Genomic DNA, 17,113 nt, shown 5'->3' on the forward strand with positions numbered 1-17,113 from the left:
GATAGTCGAAAAAATTATCAAAAATCCACAAGTGTCGCTCGGGCGCCTTTTAAAAGCTGTCTTTCACTTGGTGCTTAAAATCGTCCTAGCTGCAGCCGCTGCCTTCGATGTCGAATATTTTTCACCTAAATTCCAAAGTTTTTGGCAAATTTTAGGCACATCCCGGGCTCAAAACTCCGCTGTCATTGGCGACCATGGGATAGGGCGACTCAGCCCTTCGAATCCCACAACAGATCTGCACAAAACAACCAAAGGAAGCATCAAGCTGATACAAAATAGCTACACATTAAACCACACCACAATGCTCACCCTATCCCCTGACAAAACCAAGGCATGAAATCCACAAGGAATAGGCCTAGCATAATCTGATAGAAGGTCCGAAGCTAGTCACTAACCGACTGCTCCAACACGGCCAAACTAAAAAAGAACTATCAAAGAGGTCGCCCTAAGTGGCAGTCTGAACTACCTACCTAACTAAGGACAACACAACCAGGAGCTCCTACTAGGTGAGGACTCCTATAGCCTAATCAAGAAGTATTTTCTTTTAGCACATTTCTTCTTTTAGGTTTTTATTTTTCCATACTCAGGTGTGTAAAAAGGAGGGAGCTGAGTGTAGTGACCTAAGGAGAACAGGGCATCGGCCTCAGGTCCTGTCTCGGTACCCAAGAACCTACCAAGCCCTCACGAGGCGACACTTAATCCTTTTTTGATGCTCACTTTTATTTTCGCTCCAACCTTCCTTACTTTCGTCTTTTCTAGTGAGATGCCATCCCTAAGAAGACAAGGCATCGGCCCCGGGTCTAGCTCGTCCCCAAGAACCTACCAGGTCTTTGCAAGGCGATAATCAACTGCTTATAAATTTTCCTTTCTTTGCTTTTCTATTTTTATAGGGGTTAAAACCCCTTTTTACACACCTTTGTATATATTTATTTTCTTTGAGATATTCAGAGTTTTTTTTCTTCTCTATCATCATCATTTTCCTTCGGCAGGCTTCTCTAACTGCCTCACAACTAACAAGAACTCCTAGAACGGCTGCCTAGTAGGCTAGCAAAATAGGGTCACTAGAATTGCCTTCCTGAAACAGGTCTTTCAATGCCTGGCAATGTCTTTACAGGAGGCAATGACTACTCAGACCTCCCATACCAAACCTAAACCTGGGATTTCATGCCTTGGACGCCGGTTCCCAATAAGAAAAGAAAATCCCCTATAAGTACACAGATACATATAGCATAAAAACATGTTACTCGTAAAGGAGAGATATCACTTGGATAGGGCCACGAGAAGTCTCCGCGTGACATAGGCTCCTTCCAAGCTCTTCGTTGGACCTGTCTAGCACAGGACTAAAACAAGAAACCATTAACCGCACCCGTACTAAACAGACGACTGGCCCTCTTGGCCTAATGAAATAAAGAATTTCCCTACAAAAACTGATCGGCCCTCTTGTCCTAATGAAATAAAACACTAAAACCTCGCGAACCTGGCCCTCTTGGCCTAATGAAACAAAACACTTAAACCTTGCAAAACTGGCCCTCTTGGCCTAATGAGATCAAACAGAATAGCACCTACACATCCCTCCCCGAAATAGTACAGATATACAATAATATTCTCCTTTCCAAGGAGAAAAAATAGGGCTCGCAGCCCTAAGCTAAATGCATAAGATTATGACCCATCCCTCCTGCATATATAGCAAGAGGTGTATGCATAACATGTTGTCTAATCAGCCTATGGGTCCAGGATAACAATGGTAGATGGGTCTCGGCTACTTTTTGTATCACCCATATCAACCATCGCCTGCCATATATTGCATGCTCTGATAACATTCCCCACAAGCGACCGAGTCATGTCTCATTATTGATAGCAATATCCAAACTAGGACCACAGTTGAAGAAAAGGTCTTCTTCATAAGCAAGGTTTGCCAGTGAATCCGCAAACTGATTCCAGTAACTTGGAATCAGCTGAAGAGACACTCTCTCAAACTCCTCAAGTAGGGTCATGGCAGTTCGATGATACATACAAAGGATGGGATTCCACACTGTGTATGTCCCATCTAGCTGATTCAAAATCAACTCGGAATCCCCTTTTACTAACAACCGCCGAATACCACCTTGCTTGGCAATATGCAATCCCATAATCAAGGCTTTATACTCTGCCATGTTGTTAGTGAATCCTCCCCCGAGATAAGCTGCTAACTTCATCGTAACTTTACGTCGGGGATCTCAGATTACTACTCCAACACTCCCCTTTTTATTAGGGCCCCTGGACGCTCTGTCAAAATATAATGTGTACGTCCACAATGGGTTTACATAGCCTGCCATCACGAACTCCTCTATTCGTAATTATGAGAGTCAAAATTTAGCATGTTTAGAGGATGAATTGGCGGCTCCATCCCACCTTCTTCATTAAACTCAATAGGAATACTTGTCAACACTCGTAAGCAGTGATGGCAGAAGACTTTGATCTCCCACACAAAGGTTCCGTCTTCTTGCTCAATCACTTTGTATCCTTTGCTCCACCAGATAAGTTTCCCCTGATGGTATCTCTGCTCCAGATATGGGTGCTCCAAATAAGGAATTAACCACCCCATCAACCAGCTTTAAGCTCTTTTGTAGGTCTCAAATTTGTTAGAAGTCAAGCTCAGTAGGTACGTCTTTATGTGTAACCGACATCTGTGACAGCTAGGTGTGTGCTGTCTCCATGTGACTACATTGAATAAGTCGGGTTTGTATTAGTAGGTGACCTGACTAGAGTTAGTCAGTCTAGTCAACACTAAGACTAGGTTACTTTACATTGTATTGTGTGCTTCTCAATTAGTGTGGAATAATGAAGAAAGCTATGGGAACTTGAAGGTTCATGGAGATTGAGTTTTCCCTGTCTCTCTCTCTCTCTCATCTTTGAACATGGTATCAGAGCATTGCCAGGTTGAGCTCTCTGGAGTAGAAGTCAAGAAGACTTGCAGGAGTGGAAGATCAAGGGTTCTCAAAGATCAAACAAGCTATCATTGTGATGGAAGGTAGGCATTGTGTGATTGCTTACTCTATGGTTCAAGCTACTGTCTGTGGCTTGTTTAGAGCCTTGTGAAGGGGGTGTTAAGCACTAGTGTGTGCTTCATCATCATCACCATCATCAAATCGAGCTGCTAGAGCAGAGGATAGATCTACGCAAACTACGCCTGTATTCTGTAGACATCTTCATGGGCTGAAAAACATCATATGCAAGTGATATGAAGTGGCTAAATGCCTGACAGAGACTAGTGGAAGGTACTTGAAGAGTACAAGGTGTAAATGCTTATGTGAGAGCTCACCTATGAGCTGAGAACATAGACTGTAGGTCTACAACAAACAGTGGCCTGCTGTATACAGGCATTACAAAGCATGTATGCATTTATGACATGAATCTGGAGCCCTCAAACATACCCAGAAGCATCGATGGAGCAAAGGTATATGCCAAGAGGACATATGTACTTGATGAAATGCATTTGAGCTGAAGTTACTCGCTGAAATCATTCAAATCTGAAATATGTTAATGGCTAAAAACTGTCATACATAGTGAATGATAAGCATTGTATCTTGCTGAAGCAATACATGTCACTTTGGAGCTTCTATCACCTATATGAATTGACATATGCATGCTGAATGTATGGAGGATTGAGGAAAGAATTGGATGCTACTGAATATTCAAATCTGAACCTGAAATAAGTCCCTTGACAGTGCTTGGGCTGGTTGTGAATAGTCATGGTTATGAATAGTCATGTACTCTTTGACAGTGATTAATGAAGACAGGTTGTCTATGCCTACTCAAATGCTCATGTATTGAACTTGCCACTACAAAGTAAATGTATGACATGTCTTGAGAAATTTTGAAGCTGAAATACATTTTGGTTGCTAGAATATTGGTTGTTGGTGATCTGTAAGCAAATTTATGTCACTTATACTTGCTGATTATGCACTGTTTTGTGCCTCTGTGCTTATGTCTTGACTGCCAAATGTACTAGCAGCTATTTGGGAAGTTTTGGGACATGTATGACATGAATACCACTCAGTTTTGACCTTGGAATTGCTGCTGGTTACTTACAATTTACAGTTTTTAGACTGCATGTATTCACCCTGGCAGTGAGGTTGTAGAAGCTTAAGCTAAAGCAAGTACATAACTTATGTATTGACAGTTATACCTACAGTTGAGACCACTTGTTTGTGGGCTGTTTTGGGTTATGAGTGGGCTGAAATACCCTGGTTTTTTACTGCAATTAATTGCAAAAAATTGTCAAAAATTGTTGTGGACTGAACTTGGTCAGTGATACTTATCGACTTGCAGGGAGTCAGGCACTTGATAGACAGTCTATTGCATCATGGCTAATCCACATGGGACTGACAATATCACTCAGATAGTTGGAGAAAAGTTAGATAACAAGAACTTTGCATTATGGAAATTCAGGATGAAAAACTTTCTGGTTGGCAGAGGTTATTGGGATCTATGTACAGGAGATGAGGCTCCTCCTGAGTTGCCTGCAACGAATCCAACTAATGAACAGAAAAGAGCTTATAGGCTATGGAATGAGAGAGCATGCAAGGTGCTGCATTGGTTTCCTCTATGTATATCTGATGCTATGGTAATTCAAATCACTGGATGTGAGACTCCGAAGGATGCTTGGGACATACTGATGAAAAATTATGGAACCATGGCACATGCACGAAAGATCCAGTTGAAACAGCAGTTCAACAACATGTCTAGGAATGGCAGGAGCATCCAGGTGTATACCACGGAGATTAAGACCATACCTTATCAACTTGCTACCATTGGCTCAAGTGTATCAGAAGATGATATGATTGATGTTGCCTTGAATGGATTAGGAAAAGAGTACAAAGCTTTTGACACATCCATCTCTGTTAGAGAAGAGCCCCCTACCTGGGAAGAGCTAGTTGCTTTGTTGCTGCATGAGGAGGTCAAACTTGGTTTGAATATAGGTTCCAGTGTATCTCAGAGTAGAGACACTATGTTATACTCTAGCTAGCGCGGCAGAGGATTTAGAGGTTGTGGTTCATTTCAAGGTCGTGGTGACACTCGTAATGCTTATGGATAGTAGCAGCAGCAGGGTAATTGGCATGGTGCAAATACACAAGGCCAGCATGGATCTGGCGGGTTTAGAGGCAGGCGAAGATCACCTCGAGGTAGAGGTGGTGGATCTGGTTCATGGCAGTCTTCTAATCAGTCAACAGGGACAAAGATTGCCATTATTGTGGTAGGTATGGGCACATTGCAAAGGATTGCTACAAGAAGCAGGGAGATATGAAGGCAAAGGGCAGACAACAGGGGCACTATGCATCTTCCAGTGGTGCTCATGATGAGCAAGTTGATAGACTCTTTGCCATGTAGCATGTATCCAAAAATGCATTGAGACATGATAGAGATGATAGATGTTGCATTGACTCTGGAGCGTCAAACCACATGACACCGCATGAAGAGTGGTTTGATGAGATGGTTGAAGGTACACATGGTCATGTATGTACTGGGGATGACACCCAACATGACATAAAGCATAAAGGGATTGTTCCTCTTATGATGCCTGATGGCAAGAAGAAAGGCCTACATGATGTATTACATGTACCGACTATAACAAAGAATCTTTTGTCTGTGGGTCAAATGGCAGAACAGAATCTGCAAGTGAGATTTAACAAAGATGGATGCTTCATTGAGGAGTATGGAAATGGCTGCAAGTCAATTGCCAAGGGCAGAAGGGATGGCAGGATGTTTACATTGGATGCAACCATTCCGAGACTTAAGGCAGCCATGTTTGCTCATGATGAGAGTGCCATTCGGGATGTAGAGATTTGGCACAAGCGGATTGGACATGTCAATGTAAAAAAGCTGAAATCTATGTAGCAGAAGGAAGTAGTACTTGGATTACCTAAATTCAAGTATAATGACTTTGGTCATGTATGCCCTGCATGTCAGTTTGGGAAGCAGGCACGGTTTCCTTTCATGAAACATGTAAAAAATAGCACTAGGCCTTTACAGTTGGTGCACTCTGATGTCTGGGGTCCTTCACATAATGCTTCTTTTGGAGGTGCACGGTATTATGTCTCATTTATTGATGATTTCAGCAGGTACACTTGGCTTTATGTTTTGAAGCATAAAGATGATGTGTTTGATGCATTCAAAGACTTCAAGAAGCATGCTTAAAATGAGTTGGGCTGCTACATATCCTGTTTGAGATCAGATGGAGGAGGTGAATATGTCTCTAATTACTTTGACAGGTATCTTGCTAAATATGGGATTAGAAGACAGCTCACATGTAGCTATACACTGCAGCAAAACTGTGACCTCGTCAAAGTCCACACCATGCTCTTGCTTAAAACCCTTTGCTACCAATCTAGCCTTGTATCCCGGCTTGGGGTGTCCAGGGGTACTTTTTATCTTGTACACCCACTTGCATGGCAAAGCCTTCTTGCCCGTAGGCAAGGAAACCAAATCCCAAGTATCATTCTTATGTAGGGAGTCTATCTTAGACTACATAGCCCTCTCCCAGGAGTGAGTGTCACCCTGCGCATAGCCTCATCATAGGTGAAAGGCTCTCCTGCATCTGTAACCAAGACATAATGCATCGAGAGCTGAAATCTATCAGGTGGACGTCTGTCTCTAGTAGACCGTCTCACGGCAGGCTCTACTACCTGCCCAACTGCCTGTCCAACACCCTAACCATGAGCATTTTCTGCAGCTGTAGGCTGTCCAACTAGCTATGCGGGAGCTCTTGGCTCTTCTTGAAATATGATTGTGCGGATCTCAACAACTTTCTCAGGCTGCCTATGCATTTTGCCTTCATGGAAGACTACATCATGACTGCGGATGACTTTCCGCACTTGTGGATCCCAGAGATGGTAACCCATCTCGCATGCATCCCCATAACCAAGGAAAATGCATTTGACACTCTTGGGATCCAGCTTACTTCTCTTGTCCCTGGGCACATGGCAAAATGCCTCACATCCAAAGACATGGAGATGTGCATAAGAGGGAGTTTTTCCAGTCCATACCTCCTCTGCAACTTGGAAATCCAAACCACTAGAGGGTGGTCTGTTTATGACATGCACAGTTGTACTAACTGCCTCAGCCCAAAAGCTCTGTGGTAGGCCTGCATGGCTAAGCTGTTAGAAGTCAAGCTCACTTAAGTCCGTCTTTATGAGTGACCGACATCTGTGACAGCTAGTGTGTGTGTACAGCTGTCTCCATGTGATTACATTGAATAAGTCGGGTATGTGTTAGTGAGTGACCTGACTAGAGTTAGTCAGTTAGGTCTACACCTAGTCTAGTTTACTTTTACACTATATTGTGTACTTCTCAGTTAGTTCTTGAATAATGAAGAAAACATAATGAGAGCCTGAAGGCTCATGGATATGGAGTATTCCCTATCTCTCTTTCCCATATTTGAACATGGTATCAGAGCCAGACTTGGTGGACTTCTTGGAGCAGGAGGCAGTGAAGATGACCTGCATAAGCTGAAGCCGTAGGTGTTTTCAAAACAGGCAGGCTGCCATTGTCAATGGGAAGGTAGGCATTGTGTGATTGCTCATTTTATGGTTCAAGCTACTGTCTGTGGCTTGCTTAGAGTCTTGAGAAGGGAGTATTGAGCACTAATTAGTGCCTTATCATCAACATAATCATCAAAATGTACTCCAACAAGTTCTGGATAGGTTTGCGTGGTTGTGCATGCTGCCATAAAGGCCCTCCATGGCTGGGATGCGGGGTATAGTGCATACTATAGTTGATAGGCAGCTTAGATACACACTTTGCAAGAGTTGTTGATGACTTTGAAGCCTAATAAGTGACTGTGAACTCTGTTATGAGGTGCTAGAGTGATACACATATCTGAATCTGAAGCAGACATGCTGGAATCTGTGACAAGACAGTATGTATGAGGTCTTGTTTGATACACAGAAGCTACATGAAATGTATTTTGGCTTCTATTAAAGCATTGATATGTCCAGGAAGGCTTATGTATCATCTCTCATGCTTATGGACTGAAGTTTGACACAAAAAAGAATTCAGATCTGGCATGTTTTAATCGCTGAAAACTGTCATTAAATAGTGGACAACAAGCATCACCTTCCACTAAAGCATTACGTGCTACCTTGGGCACCCGTCATCTACATGAGGTTACATATGTATGCTGAGTTCTTAGAGGATCAAAGAGAGCTTTGGATATTACTGAATGCTGAAGTTTTGGAGCTGAAGCAAATGCAATTTCATCTTCTTGGCTGAATATAGACTGTAAATGCAATGTATGACTTGGCTCATTGAAGGCAGGAAGCCTAGAGTTACACACATAGTCATGTATTGACTCTATCACACTGGAGCAAATGTATGACATGATTTGAAGACATTTTGGAGGTGCTCAAAGCTTGTTATGCTGATTTTTGGTTGACTACAACCTGCAACCAAATTAGTTGACACTTGTACTTGCTATTTATGCATTGTTTTGTGCTTATAAAGACATATTTGGAGTGACGTATGTACTAGCAGCTATCTGGGAAATTCTGGGACATATATGACATGTATGCATGTTGTTTTTAGACTTGAATTTATTGCTGGTTATACACAGTCTACAGTTTTCAGGCTGCATCTTTGGTCCCTGGTAGTGAGGTTGCAGGAGTTTAAACTGAAGCAAATACATAGCATATGTATTGACTGTTTTACCTACGGGTTAGACCATTTGTTTTGGGACTATTTTGGGTTATCAGTGGGCTGAAATACCCTGGTTTTTTACTACAATTAGTTGCAAAAAACTGTCATAAACTGTTGTGGATTGAACTTGGTCAGTCATACTTATTGGTTTGTAGCTAGTTAAACATCTGACAGACAGTCTATTGCATCATGGCTAATGCACATGGGACTGATAATATCACTCAGATAGTTGGAGAGAAGTTAGACAACAAGAACTTTGCATTATGGAAATTTAGAATGAAGAACTTTCTAGTTGGCAGAGGTTATTGGGATCTATGTACAGGAGATGAGGCTGCTCCTGAGTTGCCTGCAATGAATCCAACTATTGAACAGAAAAGAGCTCATAGGCTATGGAATGAGAGAGCATGCAAGGTGTTGCATTGGTTTTCTCTATGTATATCTGATGCTATGGTAATTCAAATCACTGGATGTGAGACTCCGAAGGATGCTTGGGACATACTGATGAAAAATTATGGAACCATGACACATGCATGAAAGATCCAGTTGAAACAGCAGTTCAACAACATGTCTAGGAATGGCAGGAGCATCCAGGTGTATACCACGGAGATTAAGACCATACCTTATCAACTTGCTACCATTGGCTCAAGTGTATCAGAAGATGATATGATTGATGTTGCCTTGAATGGATTAGGAAAAGAGTACAAAGCTTTTGACACATCCATCTCTGTTAGAGAAGAGCCCCCTACCTGGGAAGAGCTAGTTGCTTTGTTGCTGCATGAGGAGGTCAAACTTGGTTTGAATATAGGTTCCAGTGTATCTCAGAGTAGAGACACTGTGTTATACTCTAGCCAGCGTGGCAGAGGATTTAGAGGTTGTGGTTCATTTCGAGGTCGTGGTGACACTCGTAATGCTTATGGATAGTAGCAGCAGCAAGGTAATTGGCATGGTGCAAATACACAAGGCCAGCATGGATCTGGCGGGTTTAGAGGCAAGCAGAGATCACCTCGAGGTAGAGGTGGTGGATCTGGTTCATGGCAGTCTTCTAATCAGTCAACAGGGACAAAGATTGCCATTATTGTGGTAGGTATGGGCACATTGCAAAGGATTGCTACAAGAAGCAGGGAGATATGAAGGCAAAGGGCAGACAACAGGGGCCATGCAGAAAATGAGGTGGGATACTACATATCCTATTTGAGATCAGATGGAGGAGGTGAATATGTCTCTAATTACTTTGACAGGTATCTTGCTAAATATGGGATCAGAAGACAGCTCACATGTAGCTATACACCGCAGCAAAACGGTGTTGCAGAGAGGAAAAACAGGGTCCTGATGGAATCAACTAGAGCTATGCTGAATGCGAAATGTTTGCCAAATGGTTATTGGGCTAAAGCACTGATGACTGCTGTCTATGTGCTGAATCAAACCCCTACAGCAGGGATTCATGATGTCACTCCATATGAGAGGTTGTATAGTCATAAACCAGATCTTTTGCACTTGAAGGTATTTGGCAGCATTGCATATGTGCATACACTGGATGAGAAGAGGAAGAAATTGGACCCTAAGGTAGTGAAGAGTGTGTTTGTGGGATATGCACAGGAACGGAAAGCTTATAAGTGTTATATACCTTCTATGCATGAGACACTCATAAGCAGAGATGTGGTATTTGATGAGTTAGCATCCTGGTATGGGAATCCTGTTACACTAACTACTGATGGCTCACCCAGTATGAGTCGTGCTAAAAATACTCCTGCAGAGAGTACTTCCATGAGCGGTCAAATAGGTGATGTATCATCTACAATGAGTCCTTGGGCAGGACGATTGTGCAGTCACACTACTGCATCCATTGACATGGATATGTCAGTGAGAGGGAGAACAGATAAGGGAAAAGAAAAGGTTTTTGAAGATGTAACAGGTCCACTCACCGCAGGTTATGACTCATCTAGCAGTGACAGCTTAGACAGTGAATTGGGGATTCCGTCTGTTATGACGCCAGGTGCTAGGCAGAGTCATTATGTGCCGCCTCATGAGAGGCAAGCTCACAGTGAGCCACAGCTCAGGAGATCAGAGAGGGTCAGACAACCTATTGATAGGTACACTTACACTGGATATTCAGCCCGTCATTATGCTTATATGACGAAAGTAACAGGTTTTAGAGAACCAAGTAAGTTTGATGAGGCAGTTGCAGATGAGGATTGGCGTGCTGCTATGGATGAGGAATATTCAACTTTGGCTGAAAATGGCACATGGGATTTGGTACAGTTTCCTGAGGGAAAAACACCTATTGGCTGCAAGTGGGTGTGTAAGGTAAAATGTAAATAAGATGGATCATTGGAAAGATACAAGGCCAGGCTGGTTGCAAAAGGGTATGCGCAGTAGTATGGTCTTGATTATGAGGAGAGTTTCAGCCCTGTAGCAAAGATGGCTACAGTTAGAACTGTGATTGCTTTGGCAGCAGTTAGAGGCTGGAAACTATGGCAGATGGACGTAAAGAATGCCTTTTTGAATGGAGAGTTACAGGAAGAAGTTTACATGGAACAGCCTAAAGGCTATGTGCATCTAGAATTTCCAGCACATGTATGACAGCTGAAAAAGGCATTATATGCGCTGAAACAGGCACCCAGAGCATGGAATGCTCACATCAGCAGTTATTTGTAGCAACATGGTTTTCGATTGGGTGATGCTGATCATAGTTTATTTGTGAAGAAGACACATTGTGGCTATGTATTCCTAGTTGTCTATGTTGATGACTTGATCATTACAGGAGATGATGAAAGCGGGATTGCTGAAGTAAAGACATGTTTACAGGCCGAGTTTAAGGTCAAGGACCTAGGAGAGCTAAAATATTTTTTGGGGATTGAGGTTGTCTCTACACCTCAAGGCATATGGCTGCTACAGAAGCAATATGCTCAGGACATGTTACAGAAATATGGTATGGCTGATTGCAAGCCTATGGATACGCCTTTAGAGCAGAATGTCAAGCTGTAGATTGATGTTGGGACAGAGATTGAGAATGTTACCATGTATAGACAGATGGTAGGCAGCTTGATCTATCTCATGATCACTAGACCTGACTTGAGTTATGTTGTGGGGCTGATCAGTCAGTTCATGTAGAAGCCTCGCAAACCACACTTGGATGGAGTCAGGAGAATTCTGAGATATGTAAAGAGTACCACAGATCATGGGCTGTTTTATGCATATGGGAAACCCCTTGACTTGATGGGGTATACTGATGCTGACTGGGCTGGTTGCACTTATGACAGGAGGTCAACCAGTGGCTATACATTTGGATTGGGTAGTAGCATGATCAGTTGCAGAGTAAGAAACAGCCTACAGTTGCACTATCCAGTATGGAAGCAGAGTATCGTGGTGCGGCCTTAGCGGCCTGTGACGCTATGTTGTTACAGAAGTTGTTGAATAACTTGGGAGTACACTTGGACAGCAAAGGCTTTACTGTGACAATTTAAGCAGTGTCATGTTAGCAAGCAATAAGTTATTATGGTTATCTACCTCGTTTTTCCTAGTCGGTAGGTTGCAAAGACATTCCTTTCTTCATCTAGATCGACAAGTGCAGCCTTTCTTTCTTCATTCATCTTGTCATGCTGACTCTAAATTTTTTTCACTAGCTCATCATACTCTTTTGTGTTGCACATTGCTAAGGGTAATGAAGTAGTAGATAATTCAATGTGAGTATCTTTGGCCCTTGGTGTGATATGACATCTACTGGTATTGGTCTCTTGGCTTTGACCATTGGGGCTCCTTATGATGCCATAGATGCTAGCTCTTGTACTTTTCCTAATAGATATTGCACCCATGCAATCATATTGCTTTCATTAACCACCACTTATGTGGCTTCTTGTACTAGGGTTATTGTTAGGGCCATGACTCATGGGATTGCATGCATTGGGGCCTTTCCCTTCCCTTCCACCACTAGTCTTTACTCAATCTTCTCTGTAGTAGTAGTACTTGTGCTAGGCACATCCTCACATGTAGGGCTCATCATGGCTAGCTCTTGAGATTGAGTGGGTTGCTCCATCATTGATCTTCTGATGGCAAGAACTATCTGCTCATCCTCCTCTCTTTTCAACCTTTCTTCCTCTTCTTTGTGTTTCTTTTTATGTTCTTCAGATCTTTTTGACTCCTTTTTCACTCTTTGCAAGCACTCATCCTCTTGTTTTCATTTCTTTTTGTGTTCTTCTTCCAATCTCCTTGATTTGGCTTGGGCAGCTTCTAGATCTCTGCCCCATTCTGTTGTGGCTCTAGTCTTGTCTTCATGCGTGGGATTCTCAACATGATTCTTCTTGATGGCACAAAACTCTACTCCCCATGTTCGCTAACTCTCCTCTCATTTGAAAATTCTTGATGTTGAGTTAAGCAGTCAGCTTCTCTCTTCTTAACAACTTCTTCTACCTCCTCTTGCTAGATTCTATTGAATTATTTTCCCCCCAAATTTCCTATTGAGAATGAAGTGGGAGGGCTCACTGGAGTGGGAAAGCGATGCTCTTCTTGGGTCGATGATCATTTAGGAGTCTCCTCCACTATTTCTTCTCTTTTCATCTTTCCCATGGATTTTTGTATTATGGATGTTAGCACCCCTCCAAACCCTACAATTGATGCCTTGGATGAAAGTTTTTTCCTTTGTGATTCCAATGTTGTTGCTGGAGGCTCTCCTCTTGTTGCCCTTAGAGCTATTGCTAGCACCTTTGCCGATGCCTAGATTGTTTTTTGGACATAAGCATTCCATTTTACCTCATCCAATGCATTTACTGCAAGGCTTTCAAGTAAGGGCATTCCTTATCAATTCATAAGGGTGTTAGATCTTTGACTCGAGAGAAGAGAGTGTGGACCATCTTCACTTGCTGTTTGATTGTGGGATTGAGAATATCAGCTAAGCCGATTCCATCATTGGTGTAAAATTTCTTCTTATCCATTGCTAACGTCCCATAGACATCTCTCTTTGGCCTCTTTTTTAGCTTGTTCAGTAATCCCAAGGCCTTCTCCACAACCTACGAGGGCTTAGTTTAACTTCCACCCTCCTAGTGGCATCTCCCTATTTAATTATCACCATGCAGATGTTCTTTTGGACATCAAAAGTTTTCAGAAATTTGATGCATTAGCTATGATCTATATCCTTGCCCACCTTCTCCAGGTACTTAGCAAGATTACAGTGCTCTATTATCTATTTAGCTATCTCTTTCGATGCCACCAGCTCCTTTAGATTATGGATGTTGGGGTATTTTAGCTGGTTGAAGATGCATGTCTCATTGGTTAAGTAGTATTTTTTGTGTTCTTCCTTTGAGAATGGGAGCTTCTTGGTTTTATCCTGTTGCCTTACCATTTGGGTTCCTATCGCTGTACAATAGCCCACAATCGCTGTACAATAGCCCGCAATGAGTTCTCTTTTGGATGACATTTCTTGCATAAAAGGTAAAGTGATGTAAAGTGATTAGAAAGAAACACTATTAGATGGTTAAATATATAAACCAAGAAATGAAATTTTTCACATAAATCAATCTATACATTCCATGTAAGGACTTCATGGATACTTTTTACTAAAAGAAAAAGAAAATTCAATTTATCATTTTCTTTTGAAGTTCAACTCCTATTTTGATTATTCATTCACATTCCACCACTTTACCCCCTTTCCCTTGGAAATGATGAAAATCCTTCATAGGATTGTGGAAGTAAAGGTGTAAGGGCCTTTAGTGCATCCTTGGTGTGCCTCACTATTTCAAGAGCCAACCGTTAAAGGTTGGGTTATACTCTAATGTCACATGACAGTCCATATCTTGTGGATGAATGCCCACCTATGTGATATAAGTGAATAAGTCAATTAAGAGGTCACCTGAGTTGATTCAGCTTGCAATGTGGAGTTTCTCCTTTGTTTGGATCCTATCCAAGTATGGATATACATGATATTTTCTTCCAATGGTCTATTTCTTGCCATTGCTAATACCCTAAATGAAGTTGGGTCCATATCTTTGGTCATACTTGGAAGTCTTGAGGGCACATCATTGCTCTGTATTGGTTATGATTTGATAACCCTCTTGTTCCCATTGAATGCATAGAGTTTACCACTTACATAATAAATTGGATGCAAATTCAACTAATCATTGGAGCTCAGTAAGTTCCTATGGTGGCATTGGAATTTTGTTATTTTCTTCAAGGATGTGATTAAGTGTTGGATTAAGGATTGTTCTCTTAAAATTTCATTGAAAATCTACTCTTCTATAATGGTGGAGGCCTTTGTGCAGATAAATTCATATTCTTCTCAGTAATATGTGAAAGAACATACCTCATTTACTATGTGTTCATCAAGTAGGTCTAAATCCAAGAATTCATAACTTCTAGAAAGCAAACAATGTGAAAGTCAAGTCCAATCATTGGATGCATACTACTAACTCATCTCATGTATCCATGGCCATGTTGGAAGCTAATTCAAGAATGGATCATCATTGCTATGATGGCTTGTGGAACCTTTGCTTGACTGTCAAGAGCCACGGACCACTTATTACTTAAGTGCTTCAAGCCAAATGCTATGGCTACCTCTCACATAGCTGTACGCGCTCTTAATCCTACGAATGTAGTGAGCTTATCTCAATGCCCAGTCGAGCATAGAAGAAAAGAAAAGAAAAGAAAAGAAGAGAACAGAGGAGAAGATGGATAGCTTCTCCACCACAGTCCCTCACTCTCACACTCTCACACACACTCTCTCAAACACAACCACAAGCACAAGAAAGGAGAAGAGAGGAAGAAAAGAAGAGAGCCACTTTAGCCACACACCAAGAATGAGCTTCTCTATTCACTTTTTGATTTTTATACATGCTCTCATCCCTTTGGGCACCCATCCTCTTTTTTACATGACTGTCCATTTTAGCCAAGGCCTTCTTTCCTTATGTCTTTCCTCTTCCCACGGTTCTTTTGTATGTACCCTTCTATGTTTACAATTTGCACAGGAGGGAGCCTATCGCTCTTTGACAAAATGAATTACATTGCGCCATATGCTTTCTTTGCTAGAATATTTGGTGCACCTTGCTAGAATATTTGGTGCACCTTGCTAGAATATTCCGTGCTTCCTCATGTCTTTCCTCTTCCCAGCGTTCTTTTGCTTGTGCCCTTCGACATTTACAATTTGCACATGAGGGAGCATGTTGCTCTTTTACAAAATGAATTACATTGCGCCCTACGCTTTCTTTGCTAGAATATTCAGTGTGCCTTGCTAGAATTTTTGGTGCACCTTGCTCTAATATTTGATACACTCATTGTTGTGCACTTTCTACATATTTTTTGAGCTTGCCTTATTTTTTGCTTTTCTCACCTAGGTATCTTCCATTTTTGAATTGGGCTTCCTTTATCTTTCTTTTTGGGATGTAACATTACCCCCAACCTAATTGAGTGTCAGTCCCATGGCACTTTGGGTAAGGGCTTGAGTGACTGAAGGTTTAGTGTGGGTTAATGATGGGTCTTTTGTGGAGATTGGACATGGCAGAGAAGCGTGTTAAAATGGTTGAGGTTGTGGAGACCAAGGGTACTTTGAGTGGGTGATGGAGGCCTCCGATGTTGCCGGTGGTTGGTTGCATCCGCATTTACTTGAAAAGGAAAAGAAAAGTGCACTACCTAGGGGGTGTGTTTACCTTACCATATGTTGCGTTGTGTCTGTCCTAGTGAAACTAGGAACTAGGTTAAACTACAAGCCTTGGGTGTTGTCTCACACTTGAGGATCTAGTTTGTGCGTAGGAGAGGCGCAGTGTGAGTGTAGCCTAGGGAGACATGTCATGGGAGCTTTCACTCAACCGCCAAGACCCACGGACCGCTTATTGCTTCAAGCGTTCCAAGCCAAGCACTAATGGCTACCTCTCACATAGCCGACGTGCCATCCATATCTATGGGTGTAGTGAGCTTACCTCCATGCCATTTGAGTTACCTCCTCTCCCGCACATTCCGGTAGCTCCATGATCCAAGTGCAAGCATCAAGCAAGCTCCATCCTCAAGCCCCACGCTTCAAGCTCCATCACCCCGAGCAAGAGAAGAGAAGAGAAGAGAAGAGAAGAGAAGAAGAGAGGAGAAGATAGAGAGCTTCTCCATCCCACGGTCCCTCACCCTCACACACTCACTCCCTCACACTCTTACACTCCCACTCTCAAGCACAAGCTCAAGCAAGCAAGAAGAAGAAGAAGAAGAAGAAGAAGAGAGCCACTTTTTGCCACACACAAGAATGAGCTTCTCATTCACTTTTCAACTTTATATACAAAACCCTAAATCCCTTTTTGGGAGGTCATCCCCTTTTTCCATTTTTTACATGACTGGCCATAGCCTAGGCCCTTTTTCCCATTGTCCTTCTCTCTCCCTAGCTTCCTTTCCACCGCCCGTCTACATTTACAAATTGTACAGGTGAGAGCCTGGTGCTCCTTGAATTAAACCATGATGCACTTGCGCTATTTTA

Source organism: Lygodium microphyllum, chromosome 4, assembly GCF_053477565.2.
Source record: "Lygodium microphyllum isolate KBCC chromosome 4, Lygodium_microphyllum_v1.1.10, whole genome shotgun sequence".
Lineage (NCBI taxonomy): Eukaryota > Viridiplantae > Streptophyta > Polypodiopsida > Schizaeales > Lygodiaceae > Lygodium > Lygodium microphyllum.